This window comes from Schistocerca serialis, chromosome 7, assembly GCF_023864345.2.
Source record: "Schistocerca serialis cubense isolate TAMUIC-IGC-003099 chromosome 7, iqSchSeri2.2, whole genome shotgun sequence".
NCBI classification, from domain to species: Eukaryota; Metazoa; Arthropoda; class Insecta; order Orthoptera; family Acrididae; genus Schistocerca; species Schistocerca serialis.
Window position 1 is genome coordinate 475076742 of NC_064644.1, and position 19557 is coordinate 475096298.

Below are 19557 nucleotides of genomic sequence, written 5' to 3' on the forward strand. Positions count from 1 at the left end.
CCCCAGATTACAGAGATTGTGGTAACTCACACTAATGGTATATCCGTAGCCCCAGTTTCATTAAAAACTTTTATCGGGCGCAGAAGGCAGCAACTGAATCAGATGACGAACTGTGAAGTTACTTCATTGAGTGCTTGCGACTTGTTGTTGGCGCCATATTGACTTGAGAGTGTCCCTGCTCTGTCGGACTCTGCGCCTGTTTAATGAACACCTGAACCCTAGCCTGCAACAGCTGTGACTCAAAGCGTTGGCGCTCTGCCACTACCCAGATGGCTCATTTGAGATGAAACGCTTCCAGTGTGTGCTGCTTGCAGAGAGTTGCTTGTACTTCTGCCTGCCTGCACACAACCACTCAACGCCAGAGGAAGTAATGTACCCACGTTAGTTACCTCACCTGTGTTATGTGTTCTCCCCAACGCAGTCATCTAGTTGATTGGCGACTCCATCGAGCTGTTGTGATCGCATCTCAGTTTTGGTTACTGATAACTTGATACCAGTGTCTATGAGTTTAATTTGTACACCACAGCACTGAAGATTGTCAGTATGTGATTGAAAATCGATTTTGCTATCAATAAACCATCAATATTACGGCCAACGCTGATCTTCCTTTTAATTGAAGCAGTCATCTTGTATAAATGACTATCTAAATTGATCTTCAGTCTACCTTGCGAACAGTTGAAAGGTGGTATCCTCAAAAGTATTTTTCGGTTGGAACGTCTGACCATAGGAAATTCTTCAAAATTTACGGTACTGCAGGTTCAATCAAGGTACAACAAGACAATACACTTTCTCTCTGCACACCAGTTTGGAAAACAGCTTTCAACTAATCTCTCCTCGGTTCCTACCGTCCTCCGTAACCGAAGTCTCTAATCCACTATAGTGCGATTGTGCTCGTCTCAATTGCGGGTACTAATCCTGTTTGCACAAGGTATCGTCTTGGTCAGCATGTCTTTCCTGATTTCCAGACTAAGCAGCAATGTCATGGAAGTAACTGTAAACTTTTCTGCAGCGCCTCGTGGGATGACGTCATTTGACACTATTGACGGAGAACTGTTAGTCCGATGGCGACATTCAGTTCGGCGGATTCCTTGCTTCTATTTAAGAGGAGAAAAATGTGCGCTGGCATCAGGTTTCATCCTCTTCCTTCTGACATCATCGTACATTTTCACACAAACATGATGCCACACTATCCACGTACTCATTACAGTCAACCACACTTAAGACATACACTTCAGACAAATGTCATATACCGCTTGAAAATGTGATTCGTATGTGGAGAAATAAATCCTTTTCGATTAGACTCCCGGGATCTGACAGCCAACAATGCTGTATTTCCGTAATTATCTTCCATTTATTCACAAAGCTAATAACTGAATTTTTGATTAAGAGGTGATACATCGATTCAACTCCGACTCAACGGTAACTACGATAATGCATTGCATCGTAATTCGGAATAACACAGGCACTTCAATATCGCATATATCGGCAAACACCGGCCAAGCGACTTTCAAGTAAAATATTTCTCCTGTAAGGGAATATTCATAATGGATGTACGAGTACGGGTTGTTGTTGTGACTTGGCAAGACAGCCAAGCCACTAGGAGATAGCCGAAAGGCACGCGTTTAAGCTCACGCAGGCTGGCGTGAGGTCTGGAACAGTTAGAGGAATTGAGTCTAGTAAAAAAAGTAAGGAGCTTCTGAAATAGTTAACTTTAATCCATAATTGGTAAACATCGGTCTGACGCTACATGCATCACAAGATAAATAGCAAATGATAATGGCGCCTTGCTAGGTCGTAGCAAATGACGTAGCTGAAGGCTATGCTAACTATCGTCTCGGCAAATGAGAGCGTAATTTGTCAGTGAACCATCGCTAGCAAAGTCGGCTATACAACTGGGGCGAGTGCTAGGAAGTCTCTCTAGACCTGCCGTGTGGCGGCGCTCGGTCTGCAATCACTGAGAGTGGCGACACGCGGGTCCGACGTATACTAACGGACCGCGGCCGATTTAAAGGCTACCACCTAGCAAGTGTGGTGTCTGGCGGTGACACCACAGTTGTAGACACGTATTTGACGACATATGGACGTTTGGGTCTAGCGACCGCCCGCGATAAGCAGGAAATCCTGGTTTGAGTCCCGGTTCGGCACAAATTTTCACAGTCGTCATTCCACTACACAGCTGATGGTTGTTCATATTCGCAATTGTGAATACAAGAATACGTTTCATGTATTTATGCTTTCCGCAGCGCTGCGGCGAGGACGTCCTGTTTACGTCCCGTTCACGCTATCGCGAGTGTCCTTAGTTATTTACTACTTTGCCGCCGCTAGTTTAGAGTCCATAACTACCGACACAATATGGCATATTCATACAGACAAACTACCATAAAGATTAGATTTCAACTCGATAATGCACGTCCGCCAGCTTTTGAAGTGGACCGTTTTCTGGGTGACGACGTTAATTTGATCCGCAGGACATAATAGGCATCCCTCTCTCTGTCACGAGCAGTGTTGTCTACGTCAAGTTAGTAAGTGACAAGGTGTGCAACATACCCGTGCGCGCACATGCGAACGATCTTAAATTCAAACATTCTGATGGTCATATTGGGGCGGTGTCTATCGATCACGCGGGGCTTGGCCTCCGCACGTTACGAGTCTTCGAACTCCCGTTCAAAGTACCACTGAACGTAGTCACAGTGGCTTTCCAGCCTTAAGGCTGAGCGGTCAACCACATGGCCAGGAAATGAACCACCTCTACAACGTACCCGGTTCTTGACGGGACACGACAGACCAAAATTGAACTGACAAAGCATGTACCATCCTAACTTGTCATCGGCAGATGTAGGGCTATTATTATGTATGATAGACAGCCACGCACTTGCTCCGACTGTGGCCAGCAAGGACACGTCAGGTCGGATTGTCTCCGACGAAGGCTTGTTCAAATCGCGATTGGTGAATCTGTGACTGATTGTACGGTGACGACCTTTCCTCTCCATTATGCTGGAGTTGCACGTCGGCCACCCTTACCGATGCCGATCGCACACGTCCGATAGTCGCCCCGGCTAGCGTGCCAACGATGGACTCTCCAGTACCGGATCCAGCCACTACAATGGCGCCTCCTCCTGTGGACAATCACCGACCGACCTTGGAAGAAAGCACAGATAACAGGATGGTAAATGATCCACGGGTTGTGGCGACAGCGGCTTTTCTTCCTAATACCAGAGCAGCTGAAGACATCCACCCACATTCGGATGCTGAAACACTCTTCCGTAAACAGCGTTCCCCGCGGAAACACAAGAGACGGCGGCGTGCTCCATCGGACGAGTGCTTGCAGCGCCGAAGGAGTCTGCGCCGAGTGCCGCAGCAGCCACCAACAGTCCATGGTAGTTCATGACGACTGGCCGGACGGCGGTGACGAAAACTCCTTGCCCATGGGGTCGGACGACACCTTGGGGAATTCACCCCACCAGTGTTGATCCTGACGTCAAGTGCACACACCCCTTACAAGGGTGTTGATGGCCAACACGGGTGCTATGGATAGACCTCAAACTTATCGTTTTGCGACTATAAACATCAACACTATACGGACGCGCGCTAAGTTATCCTTGCTTCAGTATATGCTGAATTCTGCTTCCATCGACATAGCTCTTCTACAGGAGGCTTGCGTCGAAGACTTCCCAGGTATGTACGGCGCATGCGTCTCTCCAGCGTACCCCATAGGCAGCGGCGTCGCTGTATTTCTTCGGGAAGGGATAGCGGCGGACGATATCCTCTTTCTGCCTGGGGCAAGAGGAATGACACTCACAGTACTGGCTGTCCGCCTTATCAATATCTAAGCACAAACGTCGCGAACGTTCACGATTCTTTGCCTCTTCCAAGGCCGCCACTATTATCTGCTGTTTGGAGGTGACTACAATTGTATATTGGCACCCATAGACCAACTCCCACGACGTAATCCGTACCCGGAACTCGAGACGCTAATTCGAGACCTGCAAACGGTGGACACCTGGGAACATCTTCATGGCCACCGACCGGGATTCACACACTTCACGAGTCACTCTTCCAGTTGCATCGACCGGTTTTATGTCTCACGCTCTCTTGCCGCTAGGACACAGGTGGGGAACTGCGGCCTGCAGCTTTCTCGGACCACTCAGTTTACATCTGTGCCATCGCCGTACGGAGACAACAAGTGTCGAGAAGCCGCAGCCCGTAAGAAATTAAACGTCGCTCACCTGTGGTACCCGGTCTGCCGCCAAGCCGTTGAGGATACCTGGCATTCGTGTGAAAATCGCCTGCTTGGCGTAGACATACTCGATTTTTACTTCAGGGTACTGCGAGACAGAGATGCTATAGCGCCGTCTTCGGAACGACAAACGGCGGTCCACCGTGCTAAGGTTCAGACCATCGCTAATATGCGACGCCACCTGGAGGGGTGGTCATCCCCTTGAGGACGCAGCATAGGACAGTGAGCGAACGTCCGTCTATGTTCCAAGTACTTGGTGAACGTACACTACGCCAAAGAGCGCCGATACGCTTCATCGAAACGGAGGACGGTGGTCGCTTCATCAAGCAACAAGGCATGAACACAGCGTTCTGCGATCATTATTCCCATCTCTATTCAGCTCAGACTCCTGATCCGACAGCACTGGAGGACGTCTCTCAGACGGTTTACGGTACCGTCACCCCGGCAATGGAAGCGGTGTTGGTAGAAGAAATTACGGAAGAAGAAGTGATCGACGATAAACAAATCTCCGGCAGCTGATGGCCTCCCCTTGGAATTTTACCAAACTTTTCAATATTTATTAGCCACCCGATGGACGGACATCTGCCGCGAACTATGTTTTGGTTGGCAGGAGAGCCAACACCGTGTTACTAGGAGGAGGCCGAAAGGCACGCGTTTTAACTCACGCAGGCTGGCGTGAGGTCTGGAACAGGACAAGGAAATTAGAATTTAGAAAAACGGACGTAGCTGGTGGAATACTTAACTTTAGTCCATTAATGGTGAACGTCGGTCTGACGGTACATGATTCACAAGATCAATATTAACTGATAATGGCGCCTTGCTAGGTCGTAGCAAGTGACGTAGCTGAAGGCTATGTTAAACTATCGTCTCGGCAAATGAGAGCGTAATTTGTCAGTGAACCATCGCTAGCAAAGTCGGTTGTACAACTGGGGCGAGTGCTAGGAAGTCTCTCTAGACCTGCCGTGTGGCGGCGCTCGGTCTGCAATCACTGATAGTGGCGACACGCGGGTCCGACGTATACCAACGGACCGCGGCCGATTTAAAGGCTACCACCTAACAAGTGTCGTGTCTGGCGGTGACACCACAAACTACTATTCCCGAAAGTGCCTTCCCTGCAGCCCTTGTTGTAGAAGGGATGATTATTACTATTCCTAAACCGTCAAGTGGCTCACGGGCCAGTACTCCCGGCCGCTGACGCTATTGAAGTGCGACTTTAAGGTATTTTCTCAACTGTTCTCTGTGCGGATACACCAGACCTTACAACACGTCATGTCACCCTATCAAATGTCATTAGGAGGAGATAATAATATTCGGACAGCACTCAGTGAATTTCATGAGTTGATCTCACTGGAGAGGGCATGTCGTCTGAAGGGAGGGCTGGAGGCAATCGATTTCACTCAAGCTTTCGATCGCGTGGACCACGACTATTTGGAAGCGGTCCTCCAACATATGCAAACCCACTGCCATTTGTCATTGTCGTCATGCGACTACTCCGTGGCACGGCGTCCAAGGTGATCGGTGACGACCGACCTACGCAGCCCCTCATCTTTTCTCAATCGATACTTCAAGGCTGCCCTCTGTCCACTTTACTTTACGCTGTGGCCATGGAACCACTCCTATGCGGCCTTCGCCAAAGACTGACTGGTATGACGTTACGTGGCATGACTTTCTGATGTAAAGCATACGCTGAGAACCTGGTGATTATCATCCGCAACGGCGATGAACATCGAGGTCGGACTGCCTGAGGACTGCGTCATCCCCTTACAGCTCAGAGACACATTGAAATGCCTCGGCATTGATTTCACAGACGATGTACGACGGACCGCTGCTCACAACTTTCGAGAACTTTTACGAAATGTTGGGACTGGGATAGCCAACAACAGCCTACGAGTCCAACGGACCCAGTATGTCAACACAAATTTAGTGTCACGCATTCCGCACGTCGCCCAGATATTACCTATACCGTTTATGTGAGCTAGTCGTATACTTGTGGCTTTTGGGTCCTTCGTGATTTCAGGAATGCTTTTCAAGATCAAATATGAGACTCACACCCTTCCCCCGGATCTGGTAGGGATTGGCCTTTATCACGTTCATGACATAGCGGTCGCCCTGTTTGTGAGCACGTTAGTCAAACTACACCACCGCCATCCGGACAGTCTGACGAGTTTGTTATTAGAAGAACTAGAACCGCCCTCCCTCTTGCCACCTGTGACGATACACCACGTCCCCTCGTCACACTTCTACATCGGTGTCTTTTACCTCGAATTCTGTTACGTTCGACTTGCCTTACCAGCGACTCGACTGGCGACAGTAAGGACGGTTTATCGTGTCCTTCAGCGTGGACTCCCCGACAACATCGTGGAGAGGGGGCACCCGAACGTCACCTGGCGAGTAGTGTGGAGGGCAGTTCACCACGTAACACTGGACACTGCCGTCACGGCGATGTGGTATATCACTGTCAACGGTAACCAAATGACCATACCAAAGCTACATGCGATCCATATGGTGCACTCACCCCTGTGTACGAGCTGTGGCGTTCAAGACAACGATGAAAAGCGTCTTAGCTTTGGCGAGTCTACGGCAGTGTGGCACTTAGTGAAGCAAATATCAGCTATTTCCTTCGAGTGAGGCCGGATCGTATCGAACCCAAGACCCGGATGAGATGTATTACCCACACAGGAAAACTAACGCCGTGACGCGGCTTCGTGGAAATGCAGTGCATTATTTGTTTCAAGACGGCACTAAGGACACTTTAGACTTTTGGAACTATTTGCAGGTACGACATTGCAAGATCCTCCGTAACCCAAAGTATAGGCAATATTTTTCCAATTATTTGTGGAGTGCGTTCGACGACCATCCATGCAGCTGGATCATCACGAATAAGAGAAGCTAAAATTACAAGACGATGATAGAACACTACACGGTACAACGTAGGATCTACCTTGGTCATTGCGAGAAGTAATACGTGGATGATAAAGCAGATGGAGAGTTTCGTCGTGACCCCTCGCACTGTGTAGCAGTATTTGCCCCCTTTCCTCTTTTTGGCCCCAGTGTGAAAGTTCCTCCGCAGTTTTTGTTTCCCATCCGGTGCAAGACGTAGTATCGGTTAATTGTGGTACGGATTCCACACTTATGTATTATTTAATTGCTTCCTTAGCCTCACACTTCGCTCTCTTTCTTTTTGCCCTTTGCTGCAACTATAAGTATCTTTTCAGTTACTTGCGTCCCCAATTCGACGCAACTAGCGTACTTTTTAGTGTCAGTTACTTGTTGCTTAAAAAAATGAGTCAAAAAGGAGTAGCGAAAAAAAAATAATAATTATGTTCCTGGACTAAAGACACAGTCCTGCGAACCTAGCCCGTCAAGCTCCTGTCAGATATTCAGATGTTTTGTTCTCTCCCTGTTGTATTGCATTTTTCTATAACAAGAAACCAATGGGCTGCTCCGCATTTCCTCTTTGGCTGCTGTTGTCCATATTCCGGACGCTCTTATTCTACGAACTGTGCAACATCGTGAAACGTGTAAGACGCACCAATCATTGTTTTCACCTCGTCTGTCTTCTGACTGGATTGATATGGCCCACCACGACTTTTCCAATGTCCTTCTCTTGATCTCAAAGTAGCAGTTATACCATACGTCCTCCGTTATTTGCTGAATGTATTTCTGGCTCTGTCTCCCTCTAGAGTTTTTACCCTCTACAGCTTCCTTCAGTACCATGGAAGTTACTCCCTGATATCTTACTACAAGTCCTGTCATCTTATTAGTCCTTCCTATCAGCATGTTCCACATCTCTTTTTTCTCTCTGTTCCGCGGTAAACCTCTTTACTTCTTAATTTATCCTCTAATTTGCATCATTCTTCTAAAGCACCAATTTCAAACCTTTCATTCTCTTCTTTTCTGGTTTTCCCACAGACCACAATTATTCACTTCCATAAAATGTTGTGCTCCTTATGTACATTCTCAAAAACTAGTTCCTTGTATTAACTCTGATGTGTGATGTTGGTAGGCTTCTTTTAGCTGTGAATTCCCTCTTTGCCTCTGTCTTTCTTGCTTCATCCGTCACGTGTTATTTTTATTCCAAGGTAACACAATTCCTGGTCTTTGTCTACTTCTTGCTATCAAGGTTTGACACTAATCTCGATTCTGCTATTCTTAATTACCTTCATCCTTATTCGGTTTACTTTCAGTCCATGGCTTGTGTTCATTAGACTTAATTTCATTCAGTATATCTTGTAATTTTTCTTCGCATTCATTGAGGAGATCTTATGGTTGACATTCTTTCCCCTGCATTTTAATTTCACTCCAGAACATTTTATTTCCGCCACTGCATCACGTATATGCAGTTTGAACATTAGGAGGAAAATACTCCGTCCCACTCTTGTTTCCGTTTTAATGGGAGTACTTCGTTGTTGCTCTTTCAGTTTCTGAGAATTATGAACGAGTTACACCATTTTATGTTGTCCAACTTCCTAGGTCAACAAATACTGTAAAGGTGTCCTTACTTTTCTAGCGTCTTGCTTCCATTATCAAGTGCAACGTCGGGTTGCGTTTGATGCCTTTACCTTTCTAAAAGCCAGACTGAACATTATGTAATAGATCCTCAATTCTCATTTCTGTTCTTTTGTATATTATCCGTGGCAGCAACTTCAGTACATAAACTTTTAAGCTCATTGTGCGATTGTTCTCGCACTTATCTGCCCTTGCTATCTTTGGGAGTGTTCGGATGTTATTTTTCCGAAAATCGGATGCTTTGTCTCCATTTCATAGATGCTATACTCCAACTTGAATATTAGTTTCGTTGTCACTTGCCTCAATGATTTTAGAAATACTGAAGGAAAATTATCTATGCTTTCTTCCTTATTTGATCGCAAGTCTTCCGAAGCTCTGTTAAGCTGACTATAATAATGGATCCCCTAAGTCTTCGATATCAATTCCCATAACTCCCATTTCTTCTTCTATCATATCTGCAGACAGTTTTCCCCGTAGAGACCTTCAGTATAATCTGTTTTCTCGACTATATTTAACAGGGCAATACCTCCTAGCCTCTTAGTGTTGAAACCTTTGCTTTTGATTTTTCTATATCCTAAATCTGCGGCGACGGTTTAACTTTTTTGCCTGCGGCAATTTAATTTCCCTGAACTTCTCATTTATTCCATGCCTAAGTACATAACATTGACGTATTCCTTTCTTTCCCTGAGCATTTATGTATTTCCTTCATTTGTTCATGAGCACAAGTATTTCTCCTACCTATGGTTTCTTCACCGTTACCTTTCTTTGCAACTTCTATTAGTGACCTTTTTAGAGGCGTCCATTCCTTTCCAGCTGAACTGCCTGCTGTGGGATTTATTATCACAGGACCTGCAGCCTTAGAGAATTTCAAACGTACTTCAGCATTCCTCACTACTTACCTTGTTTCTTCCTGGGGATATTCTTAAACTTCAGCGTACTCTTCTTCATTACTAACTTGTGATATAAGTCTTTCCCTTACCACAGAAGTCGATCCCCGATAGTTATCAGAATACTGTCTCCATTTACAGATTGTATCTCCTATTCAGCGCTCTTATATGCTCAGTATCATACTCTGCCTGTGCGTCGGCATTTATACCTGCCGCGCGTGGTAGCCGCGTGGTCTCAGGCGCATTGTTAAGGTCCACGAGGCTCCCCCCGCCGGAGGTTCGAGTCCTCCCTCGGGCATGAGTGTGTGTTATACTTAACGTAAGTTCGTTTAAGTTAGCTTAAGTAGTGCGTAAACTTAGAGACCGAGGGACCGATAGCCTCAGCAGGTTGGTCCCATAAGACCTTACCACGAATTTCCAAATTTATACCTGTACCATTAATGTTGGCGTCGGTTTGGTGTCGGTTCTGATGTAAATGTTTCTATCACTGAACTGTTCAAAGTAATTCACTGTCTGCCCTAGCTTCCTATTCATAACGAATCCTACTCCTAAAATTTTCTGCCGCTGTTTGTATTACAATTTGTTCGCCTGGCTACAAATCCTCATCGTTCCGTTTAACTTCACTGGCCCCCCGGCATACAGCATCTCCATAAAGACCTTACATGTTCCTTTTCACATTTTATAGTTTCCCTTGCACATTCTCACTTATGACATTCCTAGCTCCAACTCGTACCCTTTACTTGTTTATTCCACCTTTTTCTCATGGTCACCTCGTCTTGATAGACCGATCCCTGGGTGTGAAAGGGACTAATCCGAAACCTTTTGCTAATAGAAATCACGAAACCTTTTTCACCGCGTCGCCTATGTATGCATATTTAGTGGTTTCCATTGTCCTCTAGACCTTCATACCGTTAATCATTTCTGAGTCTTCCTCATTTTACGGGTGATTTTCCACCCGAAGGGCAAGAGAGTACCCTGAAACTCTGTCCACTCCTCCGCCATCTTTAACAAGACTGTTGGTAGAAAAAGAGTAGCTTCTTGTGCCGGAGGATTTCGGCCGCCATTGTTTACGATTTTTATTTGAAGCAGTGGCTGGAAACGAACTCGGGACGCATGGCGTTTAAAATGTCAAATAAGTTACCCTGAGACGACAGTCGTTTCACATATCCGGCTAAGCTTCGTGTTGTGGCCTCTCATGCGCCAGAAAAGCTTCAACATAACTGATACAAGACGTCCACTTTGTCATAAAACACATGTATGTTAATGTGGTCTTCTGTCTGAAAACTGGTTTGATGTGGCTCACCACGCAAGTCTATCCTGCGTAGACCGGTTTATCTCTGCGTAACTACTGAAACCTGTACATATTTGAACAGCTTACCACATTCGTGCCTATGTTTCATTCAACAATTTTTATCACCACTATTTACTCCACTATCAAATTGACAATTAATTAATACATAAGGATGTGCTCCATCGACCTATCCAGTCAGGTCCTAGAGGAAAGTTCTTTTGTCCCCAAAGCTATTCATGTATTACCTTATCTACCTACCTAGGCCTCAGCATTCTCCTGCAGCAACACATTTCCAAAGCTTCTATCGTCTTCTCGTCTGCAATGCTCTCGTCCATCTCTTCCATATAAGACTCTATGTGTGACGTTACGAGCGGCAGATCATATGAGGCACTGAGAGCACAAGCGGACTAACCCCGGAGAAGTCAATATGGAGGAAACAGGTCTCATAATACGGGCCCACAAATAATGTATGTTTGTGATACATTGCAGCCTTGTAACATGCATATGATGTAACTGTGGTTTTATTGAACAATATTTTGACATAGATAAATTACAAAAGTACTATATAGTAGAATATTAGCAGTTTTGTTGTGGCTTAGTCCATTTTCGCTCCAAGTAGTTGAACATTCTCAATGACAGGTCCGTTAGTACGCTGATGCATGTGACAATAGTATTCATTACTAGTATACATTGTACACATTACATGTACCATTTTACATTGGTTTCTGTAATGTTACGCATTGTGTTACATTTCAAAATCATCCACAGGCAATGTTTCTACAGCATTTGATGACGTTTGTAAAGTTTTGTAGAAATCATGATGAAGTGGAGGTACATACGGAAGCAAACTTAGCAGATCCTTCTTTTTTGCCTTTGTAATTACATTTCCATTAGGATAAAGCAGTTCGAGATTGCTGATGCATGTGGATGTTCGTTTGGCCACATCAATTTCCTGAAATGGCTCTTGGTTTTGGTTCGAGTATTTATACAATATTTTGAATCTGTTGGTTGCTTCATACCGCAGCCACTGTATGTTCAACCATTGTACTTTACAATTGCCAGAAGACATTTTTCGATTCGTGATGTTTCTTTCGAGTTGTTTTGTTGAAAAGAAACATTCCGCATTCATATTAATTACCTTGAATGGATTCCTTTTTCTGGCACTCACTACCACATCATTCCAGTGTTTAGGACGGTAAATATTAGGAAAATACTTTTTTCGTTTCTGAACTAAGCCAAAATCCTGATCACAGGGCAGGTACGAGTGTCCGCTAACTAAAAATTTATGGTCTATTTCCTTCACAGAGAACTCTGAGCTGTTGACAATGTATTGGCACAGTACAGCAACCTTTATGTTTCTATTCTGGCCTCCGCACTGATCAGAGTACATAATTAGTTTTTCAGTCCTGACAAAATTGCGTATGAAGTACAGCAAACAAGAACCAATTTCTTGTGGCCCTCTCGACGCAATGGATTCATGCCACAGAAACATGTATACATCATCATTGTGCATATTGTGGATGCCAAAGCAATATGTCCACAACTGACGTTTGTAATAGCAAACTCCAGTTGAGATGATCGGTGTAGGCAAAGTTTTCATCAAATCAAATGTTATCACTGTAACGTTACCATCTGATTTGCTAAGCAATGTATCACTATGTAAACCTGCCCGTGCATACTCAGCTTTTTGCTGATGGAATTCACGTTCTGCAATTAACTCCGTCCTCTCCTTATCATTATCGGCAGCTGTTATTTTTACCTGCAAAGCATCACATGTTCGACAAGAGTCGGACACTGGTGGATGAAATGACAAATTGAAGTTTTCGTAAAAAATTTTGCGGAAAATAAAATGAGAAACGGGCATTTGCTCCTCTGCACAGTACAGTGAATACATGACTGATAAATTTAAATCTGGTCCTAAATACTTTCTACCGTTATTTTTATGATACGCATAATGGCTTTCATACGCCGGGAATTTTTCTATGAAACGTTTTACTACATCAACTTTGTGGCGAGGTGTTTTATTACCAGGTTCACCTTTACCTCTACCATCACGAGGAGGGGTGGCTTTTTCCCCTTTATTCTTGAGTACCCTATCGATTCTTCCAGCAGATACGGCTAAAGTATTCTGAAAGAATCTTTTGCACACCCTCGTTTCAGACCCATTTGAATTGAGCAAGTAATACAATCTCGTCTTCTCCCTACGTGAATGTTGCTGACCTACGTAAGACCGTGCTTTATCAACGACTTTAATCATGGTAAACAGGAAAGCCGACTGCAGATCGTGGCTGCCTAAATTATAAAACTCATTGAACACTTGTTCCTGCTGTTCTTCGTTGATGTGTTTGTGGCACTCATACCGGCACGTACACTCGCTGATTTTCCGCAATTCCTTTCGAGGTACAAGGTTACCCTTACGGTTTACATACTCTTGACCTAGAGCTCTCCGTTCTTTCCTAACGTTACGAAGCCATTTATCTTCGTTTCTAAGGCGCTTCTTTCCTCGGCTCCGTACCACGGCATCGTCGTTCGTCTCTGGCACGTCCTCTGGAACAGTTGTTGCTGCAGCCGTGCTCGCTCTCGCGTCTCTCGGCACTTCCCCATCGGACGCAAACATCTCTGTAATAACAATATCCATCCCTCAATGTAATATTAACTACACTACAGTAATGGTCAACGTGTGCATTGGTATCCACAGGCGAAGCAATTGCTCAACACAACTCGGCGGGCGGTAAAACATTGTTGTACACATAACATTACAAGTGATCGTTACTTGATTACACAAAATAGCAATACATAAAGTATTGTTTGTATGTCATTCTGTTTTCGTATGGAAAACAACCTGCATTTTCTGAACAAAGTCACCATTCGAGATACGGTACATCTAGACGTGTTTGCATATGAACGCGTTAGTGTACAATCGACAATGTTATCCGCAAAAAAGGAATGGAACACAATACAAACTAACCTTCCAATTGCTCCTCCACGCTTTTCGCAGGGGCTGCCATGCTGATCAACTGAAATACACGTCCACGTGGTCACTGGTCCAATACGTTGTTCCACACTAAATACACAAGTCTTTCGTTCGCCGGCGTCACGCGCAATGGCAGTGGACGGAGAGCATAGAGCACAAATGGACTATGACGCATAGTCCACTCCTGCTCTCAACGGTATCTATCGGCGGTTGAGTGCAACAGCAATGTTTACGTTGCTACATTAGACAAACCTTCAGATAAACAAACAGATCAACATGCATTGCATAATACTCGTATACTGTTATCACAACATGTCAATACCTCAAATTCACAAAAAGTGTGGGTTAGTCCGCTTGTGCTCTCAGTGCCTCATATAGGAGTACATATATTGCTTGTGGCACGGAAGTTTTAGCTGAGCTGTATGTGGCAGGCAAGTTGCAGCATAGTGGCCACCTCATATCTGTAAGAGGTGTCGCGCGGTCTGTGAGCCGGAGCGAGCCAGACGAGATGGAGGTAGCTATCGGTCGTCCAACTAGCGGACGTAGTTTGGTTTTCTCCATGAGGGACAGGTATGAAACCAAGCACTGTCTGGCTACGCACGCTACCGGCATTGCGAGGTTCTCACTGTGTATAAAACTACGAGGGCAGTTCGGAAAGTGAGTTTCAATCGTTCGCGAAATGGAAGCCACAGGCCAGCCGGAATGGCCGAGCGGTTCTAGGCGCTTCAGTCTGGAACCGCGCGACCGCTACGATCACAGGTTCGAATCCAGCCTCGGGCATGGATGTATGGATGTCCTTGGGTTAGTTAGGTTTAAGTAGTTCTAAGTTCTAGCGGACTGATGACCTCAGATGCTAAGTCTCATAGTGGTCAGAGCCATTTGAACCATTTTTTTAGAAGCCACAGTGAAAATCAAAAATGTTTTGTTCTGAACAGTTTGCTACACTTTCCAGCTACTTCTCTATATTGTTGCCGCTCCGACTTGACATTTGTTGTAGAATTGTACCAACTTTCTAATACGCTGGTCCTAGAAGTCAGCCGCATGTTATTTACGCCACTTCCTTGCACTGATCTGCAGTCCGTTGTCTGTGTCAAATGTTGTCTTCGGAGCCAGAGGTTCATGTGAGCAGATATGAACATCAGAGGGAGCCAAGTCCGGGCTCTATTGGAGGTGACTGAACACTTCCCACCGGAAACGCTGCAGGAGCGTCCTCATGGCCTATGCAGTGTGCGGTCGAGAGTTGCCATGAAGAAGAAAAGGCATGACCGGTACACTATGTGATAAAAAGTATCCGGACACCTGGCTAAAATGACTTAAAAGTTCGTGGCGCACTCCATCGGTAATGCTGGAATTCAGTATGGTGTTGGCCCATACTTAGCCTAAATGACAGCTTCCACTCTCGCAGGCATATATTCAATCAGGTGCTGGAAGGTTTCTTGGGTAATGGCAGCCCATTCTTCACGGAGTGCTGCACTGAGGAGAGGTATCGATCTCGGTCGATGATGCCTTGCACGAAGTCGGCGTTCCAGAGCATCCCAAAGGTGTCCTATGGGATTCAGGTGAGGACTCCGTGCAGGCCAGTCCGTTACAGGGATGTTATTGTCGTGTAACCACACCGCCACACGCCGTGCATTATGAACCGGAGCTCAATCGTGTTGAAAAACGCAGTCGCCATTCCCGAATAGCTCTTCAACAGTGGGAAGCAAGTAAGTGCTTAAAACACCAGTGTAGGCCTGTGCTGTGATAATGCCACGCAAAACAACAAGGGGTGCAAGCCCCCTCCATGGAAAACACGACCACCGCCTCCAAATTTTACTGTTGGTACTACACACGCTGGCAGATGCCGTTCACCGCGCATTCGCCATACCCACACCCTGCCATCGGATCGTCACATTGTGTACCGTGATTCGTCACTACACACAACTTTTTTCCACCGTTCAATCGTCCAATGTTTACGCTCCTTATAAAAAGCGAGGCGTTGTTTTGCATTTACCGGCGTGATGTGTGGCTTATGTGCAGCCGCTCGACCATGAAATCCAAGTTTTCTCACCTCCCGCCTAACTGTCATAGTACTTGCAGTGGATCCTGATGCAGTTTGGAATTTCTGTGTGATGGTCTGGATAATTTTGCCTATTACATATTACGACCCTCTTCAACTGTCGGCGGTCTCTGTCAGTCAACAGACGGCTTGTACGCTTTTGCGCCGTACGTGTCCCTTCACGTTTCCATTTCACTGTCACATAGGAAACAGTTGACCTAGGTATGTATAGGAGCGTGGAAATCTCGTGTACAGACGTATGACACAAGTCATACCTGACCACGTTCGAAGCCCAAGAGTTCCGCGGAGCGCCCCATTCTGCTCTCTCGTGATGTCTAATGACTACTGAGGTCGGTGATATGGATTACCTGGCAGTAGGTGGCAGCACAATGCACCTAATAAGAAAAACCTATGTTTTTAGGGATGTCCAGATACTTTTGGTCACATAGTGTACATTATGTGGGGTTGCATGATATCAGGCGAAACCTCGCAGTGGGCACCTAACTTGGCGGGAGACACTATTGTTTTAGGCATCTTTACCTGCTCTGTGTGTGCTCAGAACTGAAAAGAGTGACGTGATATGTTCGCCAGACATACTAGAGACACTGCCCAATACATCTGCGCAAAGCTTCATCGGATTTTCTTTGTCGTTTCCTTTCCGCGACCTGTCGGACCTTACTTTCCATACCCCTCGTAAGATACTAAGGTAAGTCAAAAAGTATGTGCAGTTTACTCTAATTCTCTTTAGGTTAGCTCTATGGCATTCTTTTCACACAGTCGGCTGGAGGGCACTGTTGTGTGTTACAGCGTTATCTCATCAGTCTGCTTTGCGCTGTCGCAAATACAGATGGCTGCTCATTCGCTGTTTGCACTGTAGAAGAACAGCATATTATAACTTTTTTGTGACTTGAAGGTATACCACTTACTGCTGTTCAAGCATGTATATTGTACGTATTTAGAATATTTGAAAACTTGTATAGAAATATATTTGGAATGGTGGTCAAGCATGCACTAACTCTTTTGACTCAGGTTGTCAGTCAACTGAGATAGCTCAGGAGTGAGCAGGCAGGCCATATATCGAAGCCTTTTGGTCGCTGTTCTTGATTGGGTAAAGTGGTAAAAGCTTGAGTGGCTTATGAGGCGTGCATGTCTCAAAATGTTAGTGAAGGATACAGCTAGACTGGGCGTACATCAGTTGTAACTTGATAAAGTTTATTGTTGAGTTAATATAGACTTTTAATGCTGAACGTTGTTGTTCGTGAATTTTTATTCGTATAGACTTCAGTGAAGTGTTAAATGTGTGGAATTTGCTCATATTAACGTTCTGGTGCACTGCACAGTGCCATTGGAACAAGTTGAACATTGCTTATATATACTCTGCTTGCTCTGACTGCACTACTGTTTCATGTTATTAATTTGTTCCACCGTATAACACTAGCCTAACTAATAGTTCCTATATCATCTTATTTAATATTTCATTTTTATTCGTGTTTTGCAATTTATTCATTGACTGTTCCTTAGGGTGGGCTTTTCTGTTTCAGAAGATTTCATTAGGGCACAATGAAACTGCACAGCCAGAGCTGAGACTGGTAGTCGGACATTTAAATTAATACAGCGTTGTGTGCTCGCCCTCCAGTGGTTGGGAAGTAACAAATGAGTTTCATCAGACGATTAATTTCGCTTCATAAATTTGGTAGGCTTGGCAAAGCTTGGCTCGTGTGTCATACCCCCCCCCCCCCGCCCCCCCTCCCCGCCCCCCCACCACCCGATTGCTTCCCGCTTCAGCTCTACTCGTGCTGTGACGTCATGGCCTCGCCAAGACCTGCGAGTAGTATAGGCGTCGGTATGCGACAAAACCCTCAACATTTTGCGCAGAATATGGCGCCTCCCTGAACCCGCAACTTTTTGGCCAAAAAGATGGCGTTAACTTTATGGCAGGCACTTTTTCGCCAAAAGTGGCGGCAGCCTAAACGGTAACTTTTTTGCAAAATTTTGGCAGCTGTTTAGTGGCCGCTTTTTTGCGGCATTTTTCTTGCGGGCACTTTTTTGCAAGCACTTTTTTGCGCAAAAGATGACGCCTCCCTGAAACTGCATCTTTATAGCCAAAAGATGGCGCGTACTTTTTGGCGCCACTTTTTTTGCGATATGCAGGCCGTCTAAACGGTAACCTTTTTGCAAAATGTTGGCGCCTTTTTGGCGAGCACTTTTTGCCGACTACTTCTTTGCAAACTGTTGGCGACTTTATGTCGGTCGCCTAAACGGTAAATTTTTTGCAAAATGTTGGAGCCTTTTTGGTGGCCACTTTTTGGCGGTCGGATTTTTGCGGGCACGTTTTGCAAAATTTCGGCGACTTTTGGGAGGTCGCTTTTAGGCCAAATATTTTTGGCGGTCACTTTTTCTGCAACGACTTTTGGCAACCGCTTTTTGGCAAGCACTTTTTGGCAGCCACTTTTTCGATGCCGTTTATATCCCGTGTCGGTCAACAGCAGCAGAAACGACTTTTTGGCGACCACAAGTTGAAATTTTATAGACCTTCACCTATAAAATTATCCTTACCACTACTTATGTGTCACCTTTATTATTTCCTCGTAAATGAATGTCGTATTAATTATTTCCATATTGTCATCGAGTATGAGCTCGAACCAACGAGCAGGATCATCGATATATTCTGTAATCACAGTTTCCATTTATATATGCAAAAGATTTTCTTTAATGACCCCACGGAAGTGTATCAATTATGCGCCTTTTTTCCTCTAGAAGCATACTGAGAGGCACCCACATGCCTTGCTCATACTGTGGCATCAAGCAGTCAGGCCTGCAAGATGAGTGGTCTGCCAAGCGAGTGGACTCATTCTTATTTATCGAGTAACATGAACTCTAGTACTCACAATTAAGTTACAAGTTATTCTCCTGTTTGAATATTACGCAACGGGTACGGAAACTCACATCTGACTATTAGTAATTTACACATCTCTGACTGTTCACTACGCACTGGCAATACCACATTTTCTTTCTTACTTAACGGCTTTGATCAACACGTGGCCATCGCACTGAATATGAATGGCACACACATTATAAATTCTGGGTATCGTGACAACATACTATTCGAAGGAAAAGGCCACCAATCTTTTTCTTTTCACTATCTTATTTATTCCGATAAATTCTGTAACCTAAACACACATATTCTATAACCTACAACAATAACACATGAGAAATTCCGCCAAGTGGGCACGTCTTTACGTTGGTGATTCTCTATCTTATGGTCTCGTAATTATTTAACGCTACAGTGCACTTTCTGGATAGGATGGTGGATCTTTTGCTATTTCTCACACTTCGACTCTCACACCAATCATTACGAAAATTTCTTCCAGACCGAGCGGTACGAAAAGGAACATGCATAACCCACTGCCTCTGAAACTATCTTGTTACTCTCCCATGCCAACCACACATACTTAAATTTCATGAAATACCTCACACTGGCAACATACAATACAGAATAAGGAATAGTCACAACGTTATAATCACATCACTTTCAGCTTTCCCACTTCAATTAAAATTCATCCCAGTTTCACATGACACTGCCCCACTTCGTAACTTTTCTTTCCTACTATGAACTCTGGA